Raw genomic sequence first — 21,794 nt, 5'->3', positions numbered from 1 at the left:
ATTGGGCCAGATCCTCACCCACTGACTTCAGTGGAACTACGTGTGTGCCACTGGGGATCTGGCCTACTGTCTCCATCTACGTTGTGTGTTTGGCCCCCATGTGGACGAGCGTAGCTTTCGAGGATTCTTCTGGCCCTGACATCACAATTAAACTGAATCACCCCGTGGAACGAAATTCCAATCAAACTCCAGCTAACTATGCAAAGCCCCAAATAGTTGGAGGTTCACAACCCGTCAGGCTCCCCTGCTGCTGGTTCTTGACCCTTTCCGCTGTTGCTTTTGAACCCCTTTCTGTGCCCACAGGATTATCATTGTTCGCTAAGTAACCTCAGCAAACCCCACTCTGAATGCAGCTGTTGTCTTGTTCGCTTGGCAGAACACGACAATGTAAACAATTAAAAAAACACGAGGCCCCCTAGATACAATATTTCTTCTTCTTGAAATGAGGCATTGGCTGGAAGCAGCCAATAGTTTGATATTCCAGTAGTGACACCCAGTGACACTTTCTGCAGCTAGCATTATAGTACAGCTCTGCAGAATCCTGCCGGTAATGGATAGACAATCCAGACCCAGGCTGCCATTCTGTATTTGAACACTCTGGGGCAGTTCACACTCAAGAACTGAACAAGCACTGGACCTGCTCCTGCTCCTGCTCCCGGTTGAAATAAATAGGAGTTTGGCAATTAAATTCAGTTGGAGCAGGAACATGCTCTATGAACAAATGCTACACTGTATCTGTAATGGAGGTGCTGCATGTCTTCTTGTTGGCTCATATATTTTCAAGGGGCTGAATGAGTTTTAAAGTTAATGGGAAGTGCCCTGTTAAATACAAGCTGTGAAACGGGTCTTGGGCAAATCACTGAATCCCTCTGTTCCTCAGTCTGCGCGTCTGTAAAAACCGGAGTGATGATATTTACCTCCTTCCTGGCCGTGTGGGTGAGGTTTAATGTGAAGTACTCTTTCAGAGCTCTTTGAAAACTGAGGGGTGGCAAGTTGGATTGGCATCCAACAGCGACAAAAGCAAAGGATTAGCCTTTGCACTGTACAAATGAATAAGTTAATTATCACCTACATATTTTGGTTTGTCTAATATAAATGGGTATAGTTTATTACATACCCTATGGTCCTAGCTCTGCAAACATATACAAACTAGCCTCCAGAGAGACTACTTCTGGGCTTAAAGCTAATCATGTGCATCACTGTTTGCAGGATCAGGACCTTACTGTGTGTGTACTTATGTGTATATATTATAATATATTTTACATGTATACTCACAATCATGCAAAGCGTGATTATTATTTTATATATATGATATAGATCACAATATTTAACATGCCTGTAAGAGTATGTCCACACTGCAATTCGACACTTGCAGCTGACCTGTGCCAGCTGACACAGGCTAAGTGGCTGTTTAATTGTGGTGCAGCTCAGGCTGCAGCCTGGGTTCTGAGACCTTCCCACTGCCCAGGGTCCTAGAGCCCAGGCTCCAGCCAGAGCCTGAATGTCTACGCCACAGTTAAACAGCCCCTTAGCCCAAGCCCTAGTCAGCTGGCACAGGCCAGCCATGGATTTTTAATTGCAGTGTAGACCTATCTTGAGTGAGTTTGGCTTACCTGTAATATGTTACACGATTCTGCAATATATTTTCCTGTAAATAGCTTTGGATGTAATTTCATGTGCCTTAATGTATAAAATAGAGGAAGGGGGAAAAAATCCAAGTGCTATAGCAGAGCTGAGAAGTCTTTTTTTCATTTTAAATGCCTCTTCAATATGTAGTTAAATATTTATTTTGTATACAAAATAGCCACCACATGTGCCAAAATATGGCACATGTCTTCCAGAACACAACAGCTGCCTGAAAACATGTTTTTTAAAAATACACCTCTACCCCAATATAACGCTGTCCTCGGGAGCCAAAAAATCTTACCGCGTTATAGGTGAAACCGCGTTATATCGAACTTGCTTTGATGCACCGGAGTGCGCAGCCCCGCCCCCCCCCCCCCCCCCCCCAGAGCGCTGCTTTACCACATTATATCAGGTCGTGTTATATCGGGGTAGAGGTATATGTATTGTTATATGTTATACATATAGTGTAATTAATTATTTCCTAAAGTGAAATACTGACAAATTGTATACAAATTTTGTATTAAATGGAGGAATTGTTTTTAAAATAAAACATTTGTCTAAAATGTGGTGTGTGTGTAATCTGTATAATTGGAGAGACAAAATAAGGGGAGTAGGGTGTTTCAACATGCCTGGCGTAGCCTTGTACAAGGCATTACGATGAAGGTGAAGGCCAAGGGCAGGATTTTCAAAGAAGATTTGGCCCAGGTCCTCAAAGGTATTTAGGCACCTAACTCCAGTGGGAGCTAGGCATGTAATTACCTTTGAGGACCTGGGCCCTAGAGAGTTAGGAGCATTGACTTTGAATGGGATTTGTGCTCTGAAGTCGCACAGGATAACATTTTTCAAAAGTTCCTACGTGACTTGGGAGCCTAAGTCTTGTTGCACTTTAGTTTCACTGGGGATAATAGCACTTCTCTACCAGACAGGGATGTTGTGAGGATAAATCCAATGATGATTGTGAGGTGCTCAGCTACCATGGCAATGGGGGGCCATGTAAGTACCTAAGAGAGATAATCAGCAATTGGTTGAGATGTTACTTTTCTGTCCTTGCACCCAAAAGCAGAGATTGGGATCTGTGAATGTACCAGGTATTATTGATTTGGTCCAAGGAAGGATGACCTGGTGGTTGGGGTGTTGTGCCTGGATGTCACCAAATGAAATGAACAGGCAGCAGGTGTAAAACAAACAAAAGGAAGTATTTCTTCACACAACGCACAGTCAACCTGTGGAACTCCTTGCCAGAGGATGTTGTGAAGGCCAAGACCATAACAGGGTTCAAAAAAGAACTAGATAAGTTTATGGAGGATAGGTCCATCAATGGCTATTAGCCAGGATGGGCAGGGATGGTGTCCCTAACCTCTGTTTGCCAGGAGCTGGGAGTGGGTGACAGGGGATGGATCACTTGATGATTACCTGTTCTGTTCATTCCCTCTGGGGCACCTGGCACTGGCCACTGTCTGAAGACAGGATACTGGGCTAGATGGACCTTTGGTCTGACCCAGAAGGGCCATTCTTATGTTCTTATGATGTGGGAGACCTGGGCTTGATTTCCTGCTTTGCCACTGACTTCCTGTGTGACCTTGTGCAAGTTACTTAGCCTCTCGGGGCCTCACTTCCCCATAATAAGGGGTCCTGGTGAGGAGCTGGGCAATGCCCATTGAAACGTCATGAAACGATGCCATTGCAGTCAGGCCTGAGATGCGTAGGCAACGTAACCGAAAGCCCATCATTTCCAAAGGCATTTCGCAATAGACGTTTCTGTACGTGCTGAGTTTGGCAGCGAGTGGGCCATTGACATATCACGAATGAACCTTAAATGTTGCACCATTTAACATGTAAAACATAAAACACATCCATGTACACCCAGAAACGATGGTCAGCCCCGTAGGCCACAGAGCTGCAACAACACAACTGGCAAATACCATCCTCATTTGAATAGTGCAGCGAATACAAAAGAACTGATGAACAGCTGCATCACCCTCCCTCTAATGGCTTTATCAGAGGAGGCAGGAATCTCGGGAGGCTGGTTGCTGGGAAGGATTGTCTCTGGGCCATGGAATTTAGGGAAAGGGTGGAGTGATTTAACTCCATAGGGTGCCATCTCTCTCTGGGCTCTTGTTAACCCACATTCTGCATTTTAATCATTACGTCCTCTAGAGACTACAGCCCTGAAATGCTGGTAAATGTATACAACTGCCCAGGACTAATCACCTTGCCAGCAGCGAATAAGGAACGGATTTAAACATTTTTAAAAAAAATAAGAGCAATATCTTCATGCTCTGACATAAGTCAAGGATTCTGTGGGTGATTTTTTTTTTTTTTGAGCTTTCCTGTTTCTTTTAGGGAATTTAGAAGGGACAGTTAAAAATTAGATGAGAAAAAGGATTCAAGCACCTTAGGGTATAACAGCAGTGACATTTATTTCCATCCCTCTTCCTGGGCAGTCATAAAATTGTGAAAGAGAAAAGGAATCAAATACCCTCTTTGGAGACAGATTCACATGCAAGCCAGATCCTCGGCTGATGTACATTGTACTAGTTCCATTGAAGGCAACGTGTTTATTATAAGACCTTGCACTTCTGAGCAGTCTTTCTCTGCATATCACAATGAGAATCTTGTGTTCTAGGGAGCTGGGTTCCTGCAAGAGAAATGTTCTCCTGGTGGTCAGAGTTGTGCATATGTACATTGCAGGCAAGGGGAGGGGTTTGTGCAGCTTTCCAAGACTGGTGCATCTCATCCTTCACTGTCCTGGCCCAGCTTGCTGGTGGATCAGGATTGGAATAACAAAGGGTGCTGGAATGAGGTGCATCAGCAGCGCCATGACTGAGGGACATTGGCAAAACAGTGGGGAATTGGCTCAGCAATGACTGACTTGGATTGCACCTGGGTTCTACCAAAAGCAACCATATCAGAATGATAATCTAACCCAGTGACTCTCAACCTTTCCAGCTGACTGTACCCCTTGCAGGAGTCTGATTTGTCCTGTGTGCCCACAAGTTTCACCTCGCTTAAAAACTACATGCTTACGAAATCAGACAAAAATACAAGTGTCACAGCCACACTGTTCCTGAAAAATTGCCCCCTTTCTCATTTTTACCATTGTTGACCTGAATTTGATGAGTGAATTTTTATGGCTCGCCACGGATTGCATCCGACCAGAAGATTTGTAGGTTCTTATCCAATTCAGACTCCAGAGTTTAAGAACTCAGAGAGTTCTCTAATGGGAGAGGATTCTCGGGGTGCTTGGCAAGAACGCATACACTGAGGACAATAGCAAATTGATAAAATCTTTATTGCCATTAACATAAAAACAAGGAATGCAATGGAACTTAATTGCAAAACAGTAAAAGAATTCCAAAACTCCTGCCGGTAACATTTCTATTATAAGTACCTTAACCTAACATACTCACACCCTTCCTTGGGAGCCCAGTAATAGGAGGTGAAGGACCAGCCTCACTCCCGGCATGCCCGATTACACGATGGTGCTGGCTTCCCTGATGGTTAGGAATGTTGAGTAGTTATACTATACTGCATAAACTGAGCTGATAGCGTGATAGAAGATAGAATAGATAGATAGATAAAGTACTCCAAGGGCTGGTCTACACTGGGGGCGGGGGGAATCGATCTAAGATACGCAACTTCAGCTATGAGAATAGCGTAGCTGAAGTCGACGTATCTTAGATCGATTTACCTCAGGTCCTCACGGCCGCGGCTCCCCCGTTGACTCGGCCTCTCGCTCTGGTGGAGTTCTGGAGTCGACGGGGAGCGCGTTCAGGGATCAATTTATCGCGTCTAGACAAGACGCGATAAATCGATCCCCGATAGATCGATTACTATCCGCCGATTCGGCGGGTAGTGAAGACGTACCCCAAGAAACCGAAGCTTCAGGAGTTAGAAGAGTATAGAGCTTAGAACCAGAACTTAGAATTGAGAGGAGCGAGAGCCTATCCCTAAGGTCTTGGCTACACTGGCAATTCACAGCGCTGCACTTGCTGCGCTCAGGGGTGTGAAAAAACACCCCCCACCCGAGCGCAGCGAGTGCAGCGCTGCAAAGCGCCAGTGTAATCAGTGCCTGCAGCGCTGCACGCTCCCTCGCAGCACTGCAAGCTACTCCCCTCGGAGAGGTGGAGTACATACAGCGCTGCGAGACTACACTCGCGCTGTGAATCCGCGAGTGTAGCCAAGGCCTAAAAGACTAACTAACTAACCAACCCTTACAGGGTATTTTATAGAATCCTGATCTATGTAATTCAGGCCCAACCTACTATACCCAAATCTTGTTTCTGTACCCTAAGAAATTTATGGGTACCCTTCTCCTATAGGTTAGTGGATTATGACACTTACTTTCTAAATATATTGATAAGAATTATCTCACTCCAAAACTGCCAACCTAGGCTCTCTTGATGACCTCGAGTTGTGGTGTACCCTGCGGTTACCAACCGGTTGTAGGAGCCGGATAAACCTGTGATGTGATGTGGATAGTTCCTCCCCTTGGTTCCCCAAAGTTCAGGGACCATTCTTAACGGTGCCAAAGGTTGCTAGCTTTTATGCTAACATATTTATAACTGATTATACTTTTTGCTATATAGCAGATCTTACCGGATCTTACAAGCTGGTAGGCTTCTTGCATTTCAGACTTATTTTAGGAACTACATGTCTCAACACATCCTAAATTCCAAGGAATTAATACTGATAAAATATAAGAATAAAATGGATTAATATCAGAAAAAAGAAACATATTAATTAATACTGCTGGCTGAATTAGTAGGATATAATAGCTAGCAAAATAATCCTATGGACTACACCATATAATTATAAAATAAATCAAATATAAATGAACTTGCATTTCAGTGTATAGTCTATAGAGCAGTATAAAGAAGTCATTGTCTGTATGAAATTGTAGTTTGTACTGACTTTGCTAGTGCTTTTTATGTAGCCTGTTGTAAAACTAGGCTAATATCTAGCTGAATTGATTTACCCCTGGAAGACCTCTGCGTACCCCCAGCCCCAGGGTACATGTACTCCTGGTTGAGAACCACTGATCTAACCAACTGAATTAAAGCACAGTCAACAGAAGGAGCACAAAGTTCCTGTTAGAGTGAAAGAAAGAGAGAGAGAGCAGACTGGAGACAGAATCTCATAGCTTTGTCTCTGGTTTCCCTAGTCAACTGGGAGAATTCCCACTGAATTCCTATGTACTTAATCAAATAACACACACAGGTCCTGATCTGATCTAAAACCCATTGAAATCAAGGGAAAGATTCCCATTAATTTCAAGGGGCTTTGGATCAGCCTCAAACGGTCTAAAATAGACCTGAATCTAGACCTTTTGGGCTTCATTTTCTGAGGTGGGCTGAGCATTGATTTCACTGAGAACGACAAAGCTGAAAATCAGGCCCTTGCATTCTATAGAATTTAACAAATTTATTGATTTGATTTTGAAGGTTGGCGCTGGTAAAGTTCAGCTCTTTTTTTTTTTTTTTTTTTTTTAAGGTTTAACCTTAAAAAAAAAGAGATGGCCCAGATGAACTTTAACCCCTTCCTCTTCACCGGGTAGAAAATTGCAGAGCCTGCATATGGTAAAACCCCAACTGTACCCAAAACGCTGATAGGCAATTACGCGGAGGGGAGCACAGAATCTGAAAATACCTAAGTGCTCCGTGCTTTTGTACCCACACTGCTCTTACCGAGCCTGCCCACATGACAGCGAGAAACTTTCCCTTCTCTGAGGTGGGTACTTGCATGACAGAGCCAGTTCCTGTTTTTAAACCTTTTTAGATTTCCCCGTTTTTGAGACGGCTTCTAGCAAGAAGACCCAGAGATGCTTTCTAGCTCATGCGGCTTTGTCTCAGCCAGTGATGCTAGGTCTATACTGGAAACAATTGCTGGTACAATAATGGCAGGGGTCTGATTCTTTATACTGGCAAAAGCCCTAGAGTAGACTCTGGTATCCCAGCAAAAAAGTCCTATTGCCACTACAGCTTGTTTTATTGGGGGAACTGGTATAAGCTGTACCAGCAAAAGAAAACTCTGCTGGTATGAGCTGTAGCTCCAGTAGGGAGGTTGTTGGTATAGTTGTACTGTACTGGCTAGTCCTCTCTAGACATCAGACACTGCAGCCACGGGCCCATCTTTACTGTCTTGTAGAGAGATTTATTTGTAACAAATAGGTTTGTGGACGATTTTCATTTTTTCACAATAAATTACAAAAAAAGGTGAAAAGCAAAAAACCTCTGAGTGTTTGGATTTTCAAAACTGATAGTCAAAACTGTTTTGGATTTTTGGTTTATTCCCCCTTTTTCTTTTTTACCTCTTCTCCCCCCTTTCCCCCCTTTTCTCATTTAGTCAGGGAGGGGGGAAGAGGGGGGAAAACTCATGAAAAATTGAAATATTTTCCTCTTTTTTTTAATTTTATTTTATTTATTTATTTATTTATTTATTTATTTTCATAAAACATGCTTACCGTTTTTCAACTAGCTTGGCCTGTTGGCTTCTTGCATTTCAGGGCTGAGTTGGAAGGGCTTCAGACACAAGGCTTCCTGCCCCAGAGAGTTTATAATCTAAGTAATGAGATTTATACCTCTGGAAGCCAGGCCTTTAATTCACAAGTAAAACAAAGTCAAGTCAGGCCCCTTCCAGCAAAGTATTTAAGTACGCTTAACTTTCCGCTCAAGCACTCCCATTGAAACCTCTCAATTGTCCCTCATTTCAAGGCTGTCACCAGCACTGGTCAAAAACATTCTAATTTTTTTGATGAAAAAAGGGTCAACATTTCCCCCCCAAAATGTTCTTGTTTTTCAACCAGCTCTAGACACTGCTAATAATTCCCAAAGTTACCTATGTTCTATGCAAATCTGGCATCCCCTCACTTTAATTGTTGGCCATTACTTACACCAGAAAGGCAAAAATAACAGGAGTACTTGTGGCACCTTAGAGACTAACAAATTTATTAGAGCATAAGCTTTCGTGGGCTACAACCCACTTCTTCGGATGCATATAGAGTGAACCATATATTGAGGAGATATATATACACACACATACAGAGAGCATGAACAGGTGGGAGTTGTCTTACCAACTCTGAGAGGCCAATTAAGTAAGAGGGAAAAAAAAAAAAAAACTTTTGAAGTGATAATCAAGATGGCTCAGTACAGACAGTTTGATAAGAAGCAAGTGTGAAAATACTTACAAGGGGAGATAGATTCAATGTTTGTAATGGCTCAGCCATTCCCAATCCCTATTTAGCCCTGAGTTGATTGTGTCTAGTTTGCATATCAATTCCAGCTCAGCAGTCTCTCTTTGGAGTCTGTTTTTGAAGTTTTTCTGTTTTAAGATAGCCACCCGCAGGTCTGCCAAAGAATGGCCAGACAGGTTAAAGTGTTCTCCCACTGGTTTTTGAGTATTATGATTCCTGATGTCAGATTTGTGTCCATTAATTCTTTTGCGTAGAGACTGTCCGGTTTGGCCAATGTACATGGCAGAGGGGCATTGCTGGCACATGATGGCATATATCACATTGGTAGATGTGCAGGTGAACGAGCCACCGATGGTATGGCTGATGTGATTAGGCCCTATGATGGTGTCACTTGAATAGATATGTGGACAGAGTTGGCATCGGGCTTTGTTACAAGGATAGGTTCCTGGGTCAGTGTTTTTGTTCAGTGATGTGTGGTTGCTGGTGAGTATTTGCTTTAGGTTGGGGGGTTGTCTGTAAGCGAGGACAGGTCTGTCTCCCAAGATCTGTGAGAGTAAAGGATCATCTTTCAGGATAGGTTGTAGATCTCTGATGATGCGCTGGAGAGGTTTTAGTTGGGGGCTGAAGGTGACAGCTAGTGGTGTTCTGTTATTTTCTTTGTTGGCCCTGTCTTGTAGGAGGTGACTTCTGGGTACTCGTCTGGCTCTGTCAATCTGTTTTTTCACTTCAGCAGGTGGGTATTGTAGTTTTAAGAATGCTTGATAGAGATCTTGTAGGTGCTTGTCTCTATCTGAGGGATTGGAGCAAATGCGGTTATATCTTAGAGCTTGGCTGTAGACAATGGATCGTGTGGTGTGTCCTGGATGGAAGCTGGAGGCATGTAGGTAAGTGTAGCGGTCAGTAGGTTTCCGGTACAGGGTGGTATTTATGTGACCATCGCTTATTAACACAGTAGTGTCCAGGAAATGGACCGCTTGTGTGGATTGATCTAGGCTGAGGTTGATGGTGGGATGGAAATTATTGAAATCATGGTGGAATTCCTCAAGGGCTTCTTTTCCATGGGTCCAGATGATGAAGATGTCATCAATGTAGCGCAAGTAGAGTAGGGGCGTTAGGGGACGAGAGCTAAGGAAGCGTTGTTCTAAGTCAGCCATAAAAATGTTGGCATACTGCGGGGCCATGCGGGTACCCATAGCAGTGCCGCTGACTTGAAGGTATATATTGTCCCCAAATGTGAAATAGTTGTGGGTGAGGACAAAGTCACAGAGTTCAGCCACCAGGTTAGCTGTGACATTATCGGGGATACTGTTCCTGATAGCTTGTAGTCCATCTGTGTGTGGAATATTGGTGTAGAGGGCTTCTACGTCCATAGTGGCCAGGATGGTGTTTTCTGGAAGATCACCGATGGATTCTAGTTTCCTCAGGAAGTCAGTAGTATCTCGAAGATAGCTAGGAGTGCTGGTAGGAGTGCTGGTAGCGTAGGGTCTGAGGAGAGAGTCCACATAACCAGACATTTGGGGACAATATATACCTTCAAGTCAGCGGCACTGCTATGGGTACCCGCATGGCCCCGCAGTATGCCAACATTTTTATGGCTGACTTAGAACAACGCTTCCTTAGCTCTCGTCCCCTAACGCCCCTACTCTACTTGCGCTACATTGATGACATCTTCATCATCTGGACCCATGGAAAAGAAGCCCTTGAGGAATTCCACCATGATTTCAATAATTTCCATCCCACCATCAACCTCAGCCTAGATCAATCCACACAAGCGGTCCATTTCCTGGACACTACTGTGTTAATAAGCGATGGTCACATAAATACCACCCTGTACCGGAAACCTACTGACCGCTACACTTACCTACATGCCTCCAGCTTCCATCCAGGACACACCACACGATCCATTGTCTACAGCCAAGCTCTAAGATATAACCGCATTTGCTCCAATCCCTCAGATAGAGACAAGCACCTACAAGATCTCTATCAAGCATTCTTAAAACTACAATACCCACCTGCTGAAGTGAAAAAACAGATTGACAGAGCCAGACGAGTACCCAGAAGTCACCTCCTACAAGACAGGGCCAACAAAGAAAATAACAGAACACCACTAGCTGTCACCTTCAGCCCCCAACTAAAACCTCTCCAGCGCATCATCAGAGATCTACAACCTATCCTGAAAGATGATCCTTTACTCTCACAGATCTTGGGAGACAGACCTGTCCTCGCTTACAGACAACCCCCCAACCTAAAGCAAATACTCACCAGCAACCACACATCACTGAACAAAAACACTGACCCAGGAACCTATCCTTGTAACAAAGCCCGATGCCAACTCTGTCCACATATCTATTCAAGTGACACCATCATAGGGCCTAATCACATCAGCCATACCATCGGTGGCTCGTTCACCTGCACATCTACCAATGTGATATATGCCATCATGTGCCAGCAATGCCCCTCTGCCATGTACATTGGCCAAACCGGACAGTCTCTACGCAAAAGAATTAATGGACACAAATCTGACATCAGGAATCATAATACTCAAAAACCAGTGGGAGAACACTTTAACCTGTCTGGCCATTCTTTGGCAGACCTGCGGGTGGCTATCTTAAAACAGAAAAACTTCAAAAACAGACTCCAAAGAGAGACTGCTGAGCTGGAATTGATATGCAAACTAGACACAATCAACTCAGGGCTAAATAGGGATTGGGAATGGCTGAGCCATTACAAACATTGAATCTATCTCCCCTTGTAAGTATTTTCACACTTGCTTCTTATCAAACTGTCTGTACTGAGCCATCTTGATTATCACTTCAAAAGTTTTTTTTTTTTTTTCCCTCTTACTTAATTGGCCTCTCAGAGTTGGTAAGACAACTCCCACCTGTTCATGCTCTCTGTATGTGTGTGTATATATATCTCCTCAATATATGGTTCACTCTATATGCATCCGAAGAAGTGGGTTGTAGCCCACGAAAGCTTATGCTCTAATAAATTTGTTAGTCTCTAAGGTGCCACAAGTACTCCTGTTATTTTTGCGGATACAGACTAACACGGCTGCTACTCTGAAACCAGAAAGGCAGAATCATGTAACTAATGACAGGTTTCAGAGTAGCAGCCGTGTTAGTCTGTATCCGCAAAAATAACAGGAGTACTTGTGGCACCTTAGAGACTAACAAATTTATTAGAGCATAAGCTTTCGTGGGCTACAACCCACTTCTTCGGATGCATATAGAGTGAATCAAGAGATGATTCACTCTATATGCATCCGAAGAAGTGGGTTGTAGCCCACGAAAGCTTATGCTCTAATAAATTTGTTAGTCTCTAAGGTGCCACAAGTACTCCTGTTATTCATGTAACTAAGGTTCTCAAAGAACTTCTTACATGAAAGGAGAGAAATCTACAGCACTCTGTTTCCTGCCTGAAGTTTTTTCTTTCTTTTTTTTCTTTTCTTTTGGCCCTCATTTCGTCACACCTGATAGGTTGAGTGATCTCAACAGGACAACTCATGTGCTGATAGTTAAGCCCATGCTTAGTATTTTGCTCTGTTCAGACCTTGAAAAAGATCTGCTCAGGCTTACGGGCTATCTCTTTAAAATATTTGAATGACCAGCGTTAGCAAGGCGCACCTGGGGTAGCTGTCCCTTAGAGCTAATTTCAGACTGCATATTCGACTGTAATAGTCAACATTCATGCTGCATTTGTTAGTTACACTGTTGAAAAATTTGGCCATAACGTTCTTCTCTTTTCTCACTGGCTCCTCTGGCTTTGCTCCATGGATCTGTGATGACAAGAACCTGATGTTATTGCTGCTCCCAGCTCCTTTCATCTGCTGCATTCTCTAGCCCATCAAACGGCCAAGACAGACTTGGCAGTTGTTCACTTCCGAGGGATGTGGTGAGCCAAACAGGAAAGGGATGGCTTGCAGGTTGGTTCTCCCCTCCCTCTTTTTTTCCCCTCCTTTAATGGCATTTTTCCAGTGTAAAGGATGCTCTGTGTGGTGATTCACACCTTGGTTGCTGGAACATGCAAACGAACAAGGAAAGAGACTCCAGGTTTATGGGCTAAGGCAGAACTCTGGTGATGACAGCATGCTGGAGGTTCGTTAGCACTCCCGACAGGAGAGGAACCGTGTCTTTGCAAAGCCTCCAGCTTTAATTGTTTTAAAGGGAGGAAGGTCTTAAACTGCCAAGACATCCATAGTGCAGGCAAAGCAAGTGTTCTGCATACTTCCCATGTACCGCTCTGCCAAATTTCCTTATTCAAGACCTGCAGTATCACTGCTATTTCAGTCCAGGGCCCTTACATGGTTCTGACTATGCACTCGATTCTGATCTGCAGCCACCCCACTTATATTCCACGCTTGGGTCAGCCTGCACTGTTCTACCAGTGCAAACTTCAGTCCTGCCTGGCATATTTCCCCCAATCTACCATAAAACAGTAATTCCCCTTCTGGGCGAATGGAGGGCAGATTCTGACCAGGTTATAAGTCTGACTCGCTTAGCCATGGCATCCTTCAGTTTAGCAAATGCACCCAATGAAATGGAAGGGAGCTAAGAAATGTTCAGCATGGCCAACCCAAAACATTTAAAAATTATGAGATTGGCTTAAACGTAATGAGATTTTAAAATAATAACAATTTTTAAAAAATTGCCTTCTGGTTTCTTAGCTTTTCGGTTTACATTCAAGTCCCTTTTTAAAGATTTTCTCCAAAACCAAGAGGGCTAAAAAGTGGAGATCTGCACATAATCCCACGACTCTAGGAGTTGGGGATTTAAGAAAAAACACTAACTAGCATGACAGATTTCAGAGTAGCAGCCCTGTTAGTCTGTATCCGCAAAAAGAACAGGAGTACTTGTGGCACCTTAGAGACTAACAAATTTATTTGAGCATAAGCTTTTGTGGGCTACAGCCCACTTCATCGGATGCATGTAGTGGAAAATACAGTAGGAAGATATATACACACACACAGAGAACATGAAACAATGGGTGTTACCATACACACTATAAGGAGAGTGATCAGTTAAGGTGAGCTATTATCAGCAGAAGAGAAAAAGAACTGTTTGTAGTGGTAATGAAATGGTAATGAAAATTGCTGGAAATGGGCCATTTTCATTACCACTGCAAACAGTTCTTTTTCTCTCCTGCTGATAATAGCTCACCTTAACTGATCACTCTCCTTATAGTGTGTATGGTAACACCCATTGTTTCATGTTCTCTGTGTATATATATATATCTTCCTACTCAGGGCCGGCGCTTCCATTTAGGCGACCTAGGCGGTTGCCTAGTGCGCCAGGATTTGGGGGGGCGGCATTTTGCCGCCATTGGCGGCAATTCAGCGGCGGGGGGTCCTTCCGCGCTCTGGGTCTAAGGTGGCAATTCTGCGGCGGGTCCTTCACTCGCTCCGGGACCTGCCGCCGAAGTGCCCCAAAGACTGGGAGCGCGAAAGGACCCCCCCGCTGCAGAATTGCCGACGACGACCGGGAGCGCGAAAGGACCCCTGCCTAGGGCGCCAAAAACCCTGTCACCGCTCCTGTTTCTACTGTATTTTCCACTACATGCATCCAATGAAGTGGGCTGTAGCCCACAAAAGCTTATGCTCAAATAAATTTGTTAGTCTCTAAGGTGCCACAAGTACTCCTGTTCTTTTAACTAGCATGAGACTCTCAATAAAATCACAGGAGTTGGCAACACTGCAGTATTTACATTAAAAACCCCTCTTAGCTCACTCAACTGTCAGTGGAAATCTTGGTATTTTTTAAACATTCTGCACATGTTTTATGATTAGCATACAAGCAGGGAGAAAGGGTGATTAGCTCACATACTTATGTATTATAGCATTGGCTCATTGGGTTTTTTTAAATGTTCAGGTTTATATTATAGATAGTTCCCAATAGCACCAGTAGAGGGACCCCTCTATCCTTCTGTTAAACTTCAGCAAGTTAAGTGTTCTCCCCAATGACAGGACATAGCAGCAGTGTGGAGTTTGGACAATATTAGTAAGTCTGAAGACCAGGCTTATTCCTGGAGCAGCTGTGAGCCAAATAAGGAGGACAGAATCCTATGGGGGATGTAGGGAAACTCTGGAAACTAGTGGCAAGAGGGAGGATGGTTCAATGGTTTGAGTGCTAGCCTGGGACTTGCAACACCTGGGTTCAGTTCCTGGCTCTGCTACAGACTTTCTGCGTGCCCTTAGGCAAGTCACTTAGTCTCTTGTTGCCTTAGTTCCTCATCCGTAAAATGGAGATAATAGTACGGGGGGGTTGCAAAGATAAATGTGTTGAGATTGTGAGGTGCTATGGTGCTGGGGCTCATATAAGTACTGAAGAGAAAGAGTGGGTGGGTAAATCATACGGGTAAAATTAGTAGATTTTTAGGCCAGAAGTGAGACTTCCTGCTTGACACAGGCTCAAGATTTTCACGCAGTTATCCCTGTGTTGAGCCCAATAACGTGTCTGGCTAACGCAGTTTCCAGAGAGGCATCTAGTCTTGATCTGACGACTTCAAAATATGAAGATTCTACCACTTCCCTTAGTAGTTTGTTCCATTGGTTCTCCACCCTCACTGCAAAAAATGTCTTTCGTTTCTAATTTGAATTTGTAGGGCTTTAACCTCGTCACTGGAAAGTCTTATGCCTTTTTCTGCTAAATTAAAGCCCTTTAGTACCCGGTATTTCTCTCCCTGAAGGTACTTACACACAGTAATCAAGTCACTGCTCCATCTTTTTGACAAGCTAAGTATTGAGCTGAATTCCCTCTCTTAGGGTAAGTCATTTTTTCCCAGCCTTTGAATAATTTGTGTGGCTCTTTTCTGTATCGTCTCCAATTTTTCAGCATCTTTTTTTAATGTGGGGAGGTCACAACTGGATGCAGTATTCCACTGTTGGTTTCACCGGTGCCAAATTGGTAAGATCTAGAGGCCTTTCTCTTTTATTGTTTTGTTGTTTGTTTCTTGTATCAGTTTAGCACAGCAGAAATCAACAGACATGAGGACATACAACTTACTCTCCCAGACTGGTCAATGGCCCTTCCAATTTAATATCCTGCTCCTGTTGATAGATACATCTGCTGGAGAGATACCTTAATAGCAGCCAACCCCATTCTTATTGGCTGGTCCAGTTAACTTGGATCTCCTAGCTTCTTCTCACCCTGTGAAAGAAAGTAGGGTTGAAAGCCTGGCTTCATTGAAGTTAAAGGGATTTTGGCCATTCACGTTAATAGAACCAAGATTTTACCCTAGCTCTCTAATGCAACAACTCTTTACTACTGGAGACCTGGGTTTGAATAAAATTGCTGTACATGATTCATCTGCTCCTGCAGCGCTGTCTATGTGGGAGAGGTCTAGGCTGGGAATAGCATGTGTTGCAGGTCGGAACAGAGGTGCAGTGAAAGAGCTGTGTGAGGTCCGGGATTGGAAGAGCAGGTCAGGACTGAGGTGATGGGTAAAGTTGTGTCAAAGCCTACAACTGGACTAGGAGGACATTCTCCTGGTCAGGAATGAGGCACAATGGCAGAGCTGCGTGCAGGTGTGGAAAGATCCCCGGGACTGGAATCGCAGCGGGTGGTGTGCATCAGGGATCGGGTACCTGGGCAGAACTGTATGTGACTCTTTAGACTACACTCCCAGGGGGTTCTGTGCATCGGCACTAAGATGCACTTGCAGAGCTGTGTGGCAAGGCCAGCTGCCTGGTGACTGAATCTAGCCAGGTTTATTAGTCCTTCAGCATTTCTGAGCATCGCTTGTGATTTAACACGCCCCTTACCTACCTCTAGGAAATGTACCAGGGTTGCTTCTTTGATCGTACGCTGTCAGCAATCAGAACACATCTCCACATCAGCAAGTTTGAACAGAGGCTTCTCTCTTGTGTTATCATGAGTCATCATCATCATCACAATTTTTACCATGATGGTCACAATTTTACCACTTGGTGTTCATTTCTAGCCTAGTAACCACACCAGGTGTAAGCGGTGCCATTTGCAGGAACTAATCATGCTGTGCTCATTTCCAATACGCACAAAAAATATTTGAACACCTCAGCAAATTGGTAGTTCTGGTGACCCCAGGTGAGAAGTTTTCTGTGAACTCTGCATCTGGTGATGTGCGTGCAAATGAGTAAGAGATAGGAAAGCTGTTCGCTCTGCACCAAAGACTATCCGCCCAATCTAACTATTTTATCTTGGATTCTATACCACATCCATCCCAATGCTAGGAGCACCTCACAGGTCCCAGCACCGCTTTGAGGGAGGATGGAGAAGATGCCCTAATAATGTGTGTTCTTCTATAGTCCATTTCCAACCACACAGCCCAATGCATGGCTTCAATCTTAGGTCAATCCCACTTCTTGAGCCTGTAGATATGCGTCTATAAGAAGCATGAGCAAGGATGGCTGGGGAAGATACCGCTCTCAGAGAACTGAGTGGGGTGGGGCAGACATCAGAAGGATAATCTGTCCTGTGAGTGGGTACGCGTGGCGATTCCATCACCCCCCAGTTCTGCATGAAAAGAAGTAGAAGAAATCACATCATCCCTGGAGTTACTGGCATGCAGTAGCCAGAGGGCTCCCCATCTGGAAATGAAGCAAGACAGGGCAAAACAACATCAAACAAGTAGAAACAGAGAGCCATGGGCATGGTATAGCAACTGAACCAGCGCATTAGGCCAGACTCATGGCGCTGCAGTTAAGGTTCCATTAAAAGCCCTGGTTGAGATTTTCAGAGCTGATTAGGGGATTTGGGTGCCTGACCCACCCATTCATTTTAATAGGAGCTGAGCATTCAAATCCCATAGGCATCTTTTAAGAACTCTGCTCCTATTGCTTTCTTTGGCTTGGTCTGGGAATTGTTGGGTTTTACTCTTTAGGCAAAGGAGAAGTCTCTGGGAACTGCAAGTGTTCGAGTGCCTCTGAAAATCAGGCCACGGTGCCTGATGTTAGTCACCTGGCTTTGGAACTGGTCCGACATGACTTACTGAAAGGAGACAGGCAGAGCCAGTATTCAACCCCAGGTATTCCCCTCTTCCTTGTTGTTGCTTTATAATTTCGCGATGAAAGCAGGCTAGATTTTATTTTTAAGATCCTTAGCGTGCAATGGCTAATTCCCCGTCAAATGAGGGCCTATTTAACCCCTTGACTGCTGCCGAATATACCCAGCATATTACTCCTGACAGTGCGGCCTAGGTAGTGATGAACACACGGTATTGTCTGATAATGGCACTTTGGGGGATAATGGAATTTGAGGGTGTTTGGCAGCACCATGTGGGGTCAGGAGCAGCCTCGCTGGCATGCGATGACACCGTCAGCTGTCTCAGGCTGGGGTGAGCGAGGCATGAGGCCAAATCAGGATGCTGAAGGGTGAAATGTCATTAGTTCTGAGATCAATAAGAACACTTTGAAAAAAGCCCCATAGATCTCACGCCCAGATACCGGCACTGAAAGGTCACTGCTGACTATTGTGGTTTAGGCCCAGATGTGCTGCTGCTGCTCATTGGTCTTTTCTTGTAGGTGTTCCACTATCAGAGGGTATCGGCGCATGAGGGCATCACTTGAAGCAAAACCTGCCACAATGATGAAGAGACTAAATCAGAAGGAAACGAAGTTGACAAAAATGGCGCACGGCAGGGAAATAGTTAATGGCAGGGTCCGATCGCGCCCGTTCAGCAACACCTGTGACCCTCTAGCTGCTGCTCTCCATCTCAGACCTGTCCCACAGGTATTGTCACTGCCAAGTGTCCCCTATGCAGGCCTGCCCTGAAGCACCACCCGAGCAACCCAACTTCCCCTGTGCTCCGCTCCCCAGCTCAGCCCTTCCTTTGGGCATTACAGGAGCTTTCCACCCTCAATGCCTCCTCCCACACCTGCCCAGTCTCTGTTTCCTGGCTCAGACCTAGACTGCAACTCCCACTGCTCTCTCCTCTTCTTCCTCTCCTCTGCACACCCACGCCCCTTCTCTGCCTTCCCCATCTCATTCTCCTCAGGCACCAGCAGCGCTCAGCCATGCTCCGCTCTTCAGCTCCGCTCACCTGTCATTCCCGCCCATCTGTGCTCTGCTCCCAGGTTCAGAGTGACGCGGCATCATTCCAAGAGTTCTCCCCGCTGGCCGTGCTGTCTCTGCTTTCCTGGCACAATGGCATACGGTTTGTGTGTGCCCCTGGGGGCTGCACTTTCTCCCAGGGGGCTGCCGGCTTCTAGAAGTGCTAATTAGGAGCAAGGAATTTGGGGACGCGCAGGAGCTGCAAAGTCTGGACGAGCTGCAGTTCCCCGGTGTTAAGTGTATACTTGTGTGTGTGAGAGAGACTGGGTCGATGGGTTTGGTCTGCATTTGGTGTAAATACAGGATTGCCAACCTCAAGCGTGCAAAAATCATGAGATTTTTTTTTTAAATGACACATTTGGGGTTCTTTTTACTTAACATCTGCCTGGAGGGCTAGAACACTCACCCCTTTGTTTGACTGAAAGCTGCAAGTCTCATGTAAGGCACATGGCTCCTGGAGCCGAGGCGTTAAAAAACATGCCAAATATCATGAGACTTGGGATAAAATGGCGAGTTGGCAACCCTGCATATCGGATGTTTGCAACATACTGGGGAATCAATTTCCACTGGGAAAGAGCAGGACCATGTTTTTCTTTAAGAAGCTGCCAATGTACAACACTGCGAACTCCTCTTCGGGTTCGCAGCATTAGGGCCCAGGCTTGCAAACACTTTGTATACGTGGGGCGTGATCCAAAGCCTCTTGGAGTCTATGGAAAGACTCCCGTTGATTTCATTGGGCTTTGGCTCAGACCCATAATTCCCATTGACCTCGGTAGGTGTTGTGTTGTGTATGTTGAGAACATGTGTGGCGGGCGCTAAGGTGGTACTGGTTTACTACATTATGGGTGATACCATGAATTGATAATACAGCAGGTAAACTTCCATGTTGAATGTAAAAGGCCATAAAGCCCCAATGATTAACACAACCTTGGATTAGGTCTGCCACTCCCAGTGCATCACAAGTAGCTACTCGCCCTCTTTCTCACCTCTCTCATTTGAGACCATTTCTCCTCAGACCCATCAGGTCCCTACGTGGATCCGTGTATGACATTACGACTCTAGGGTGCGCTGCAGTGAGAGATTAGATTCATGGCCCAGCATCCAAAGACTGAACTTGACTTGTTAGATGGGAGAAGTAGTCCTGAGGCTGCTTTCTGTAGTGACATGGGATTGGTACATCAATGGCTGAGAACCTCTGGACTGTGGTTTCTTTGGACTTTAAAATCTATGCATCTATACCGGACTGAACTGTAACCCCAGAGGCAAGCACCCCTTGAACATCGGCGCTTGGGGCCAACTCCAGTCATTAGCCAGCATGTGCTGTAGCATTATTATTGCCGTGTAGCCTTCAGTACTATCCTGCTTTTGCAAGTCTATTGCTGTTCTGCAGGGTCAGGTCACAGCCTGAGCTGGTCGTTCTAGGGCTAGCAGGAAAACACAGCCCCAACTCTCCTGGGTCTGTTCCATGTCCTGCATGCTCAGCTTGTGGGATGCGGAATCCTTAGTGCACTGAGGAGAAGAATGAGATAGGGTGCTGCTCACCCCTCAGGGAAGAAGAGTGGTTACGGTTCCTATAAGAAATGGGCAAACTAGACATGGTTCAAGGGTCCATCTTTGGTTTGAGTTTTGAGTGAAAGTCCTGGTCTGTTCTAATTTAACTGGGAACCTTTAACCCCTCCCTAGTTCCTGTCTGTTTGGTTCTACTGGAGACTGGCTAGAATTATTATTATCCCCCTTTTTACACATGGGGAAACTGAGGCCTTGCCTAAGTGTCAGAACTTGGAATAGAGCCCATGTCTCCTGACTCCTAGTTCTGTGGCTTAGCCATGAGAGCATCTGTCCTAGCTTGTTGCCCCTCCGGCAGATTACAAAGCAGCATTGGGGGGAGTCCCATCTAGTCCAGAAGGACAGTGGCCTTGTTTCAGAGTAGCAGCCGTGTTAGTCTGTAGCCGCAAAAAGAACAGGAGTACTTGTGGCACCTTAGAGACTAACAAATTTATTTGAGCATAAGCTTTCGTGGGCTACAGCCCACTTCATCAGATGCATGCAGTGGAAAATACAGTAGGAAGATATATATATACACAGAGAACATGAAACAATGGGTGTTACCATACACACTATAAGGAGAGTGATCAGTTAAGGTGAGCTTTTATCAGCAGGAGAGAAAAAGAACTGTTTGTAGTGGTAATGAAAATGGCCCATTTCCAGCAATTGACAAGAAGTTGCGAGGAACTGTAGCGGGGGAGGGAAGCATGGGGAAATAGTTTTACTTTGTGTAATGGCCCATTCACTCCCAGTCTTTATTCAAGCCTAATTTAATGGTGTCCAATTTGCAAATTAATTCCAATTCAGCAGTCTCTCGTTGGAGTCTGTTTTTGACATTTTTTTGTTGTAATATTGCGACTTTTAGGTCTGTAATCGAGTGGCCAGGGAGATTGAAGTGTTCTCCAACTGGTTTTTGAATGTTATAATTCTTGATGTCTGATTTGTGTCCATTTATTCTTTTACGTAGAGACTGTCCAGTTTGGCCAGTGTACATGGCAGAGGGGCATTGCTGGCACACGATGGCATATATCACATTGGTAAATGTGCAGGTGAATGAGCCTCTGATGGTGTGGCTGATGTGATTAGGTCCTATGATGGTGTCCCCTGAATAGATATGTGGACAGAGTTGGCACTGGGGTTTGTAGAAGGGTTTGGTTCCTGGGTTAGTGTTTTTGTTGTGTGGTGTGTGGTTGCTGGTGAGTATTTGCTTCAGGTTTGGGGGCTGTCTGTAAGCAAGGACTGGCCTGCCTCCCAAGATCTGTGAGAGTGATGGATCGTCCTTCAGGATAGGTTGTAGATCCTTGATGATGCGCTGGAGAGGTTTTAGTTGGGGGCTGAAGGTGATGGCTAGTGGCGTTCTGTTACTTTCTTTGTTGGGCCTGTCCTGTAGTAGGTGACTTCTGGGT

Source organism: Emys orbicularis, chromosome 22 (genome assembly GCF_028017835.1).
Source record: "Emys orbicularis isolate rEmyOrb1 chromosome 22, rEmyOrb1.hap1, whole genome shotgun sequence".
NCBI classification, from domain to species: domain Eukaryota; kingdom Metazoa; phylum Chordata; order Testudines; family Emydidae; genus Emys; species Emys orbicularis.
Note: the sequence above shows the minus strand (reverse complement) of the source record.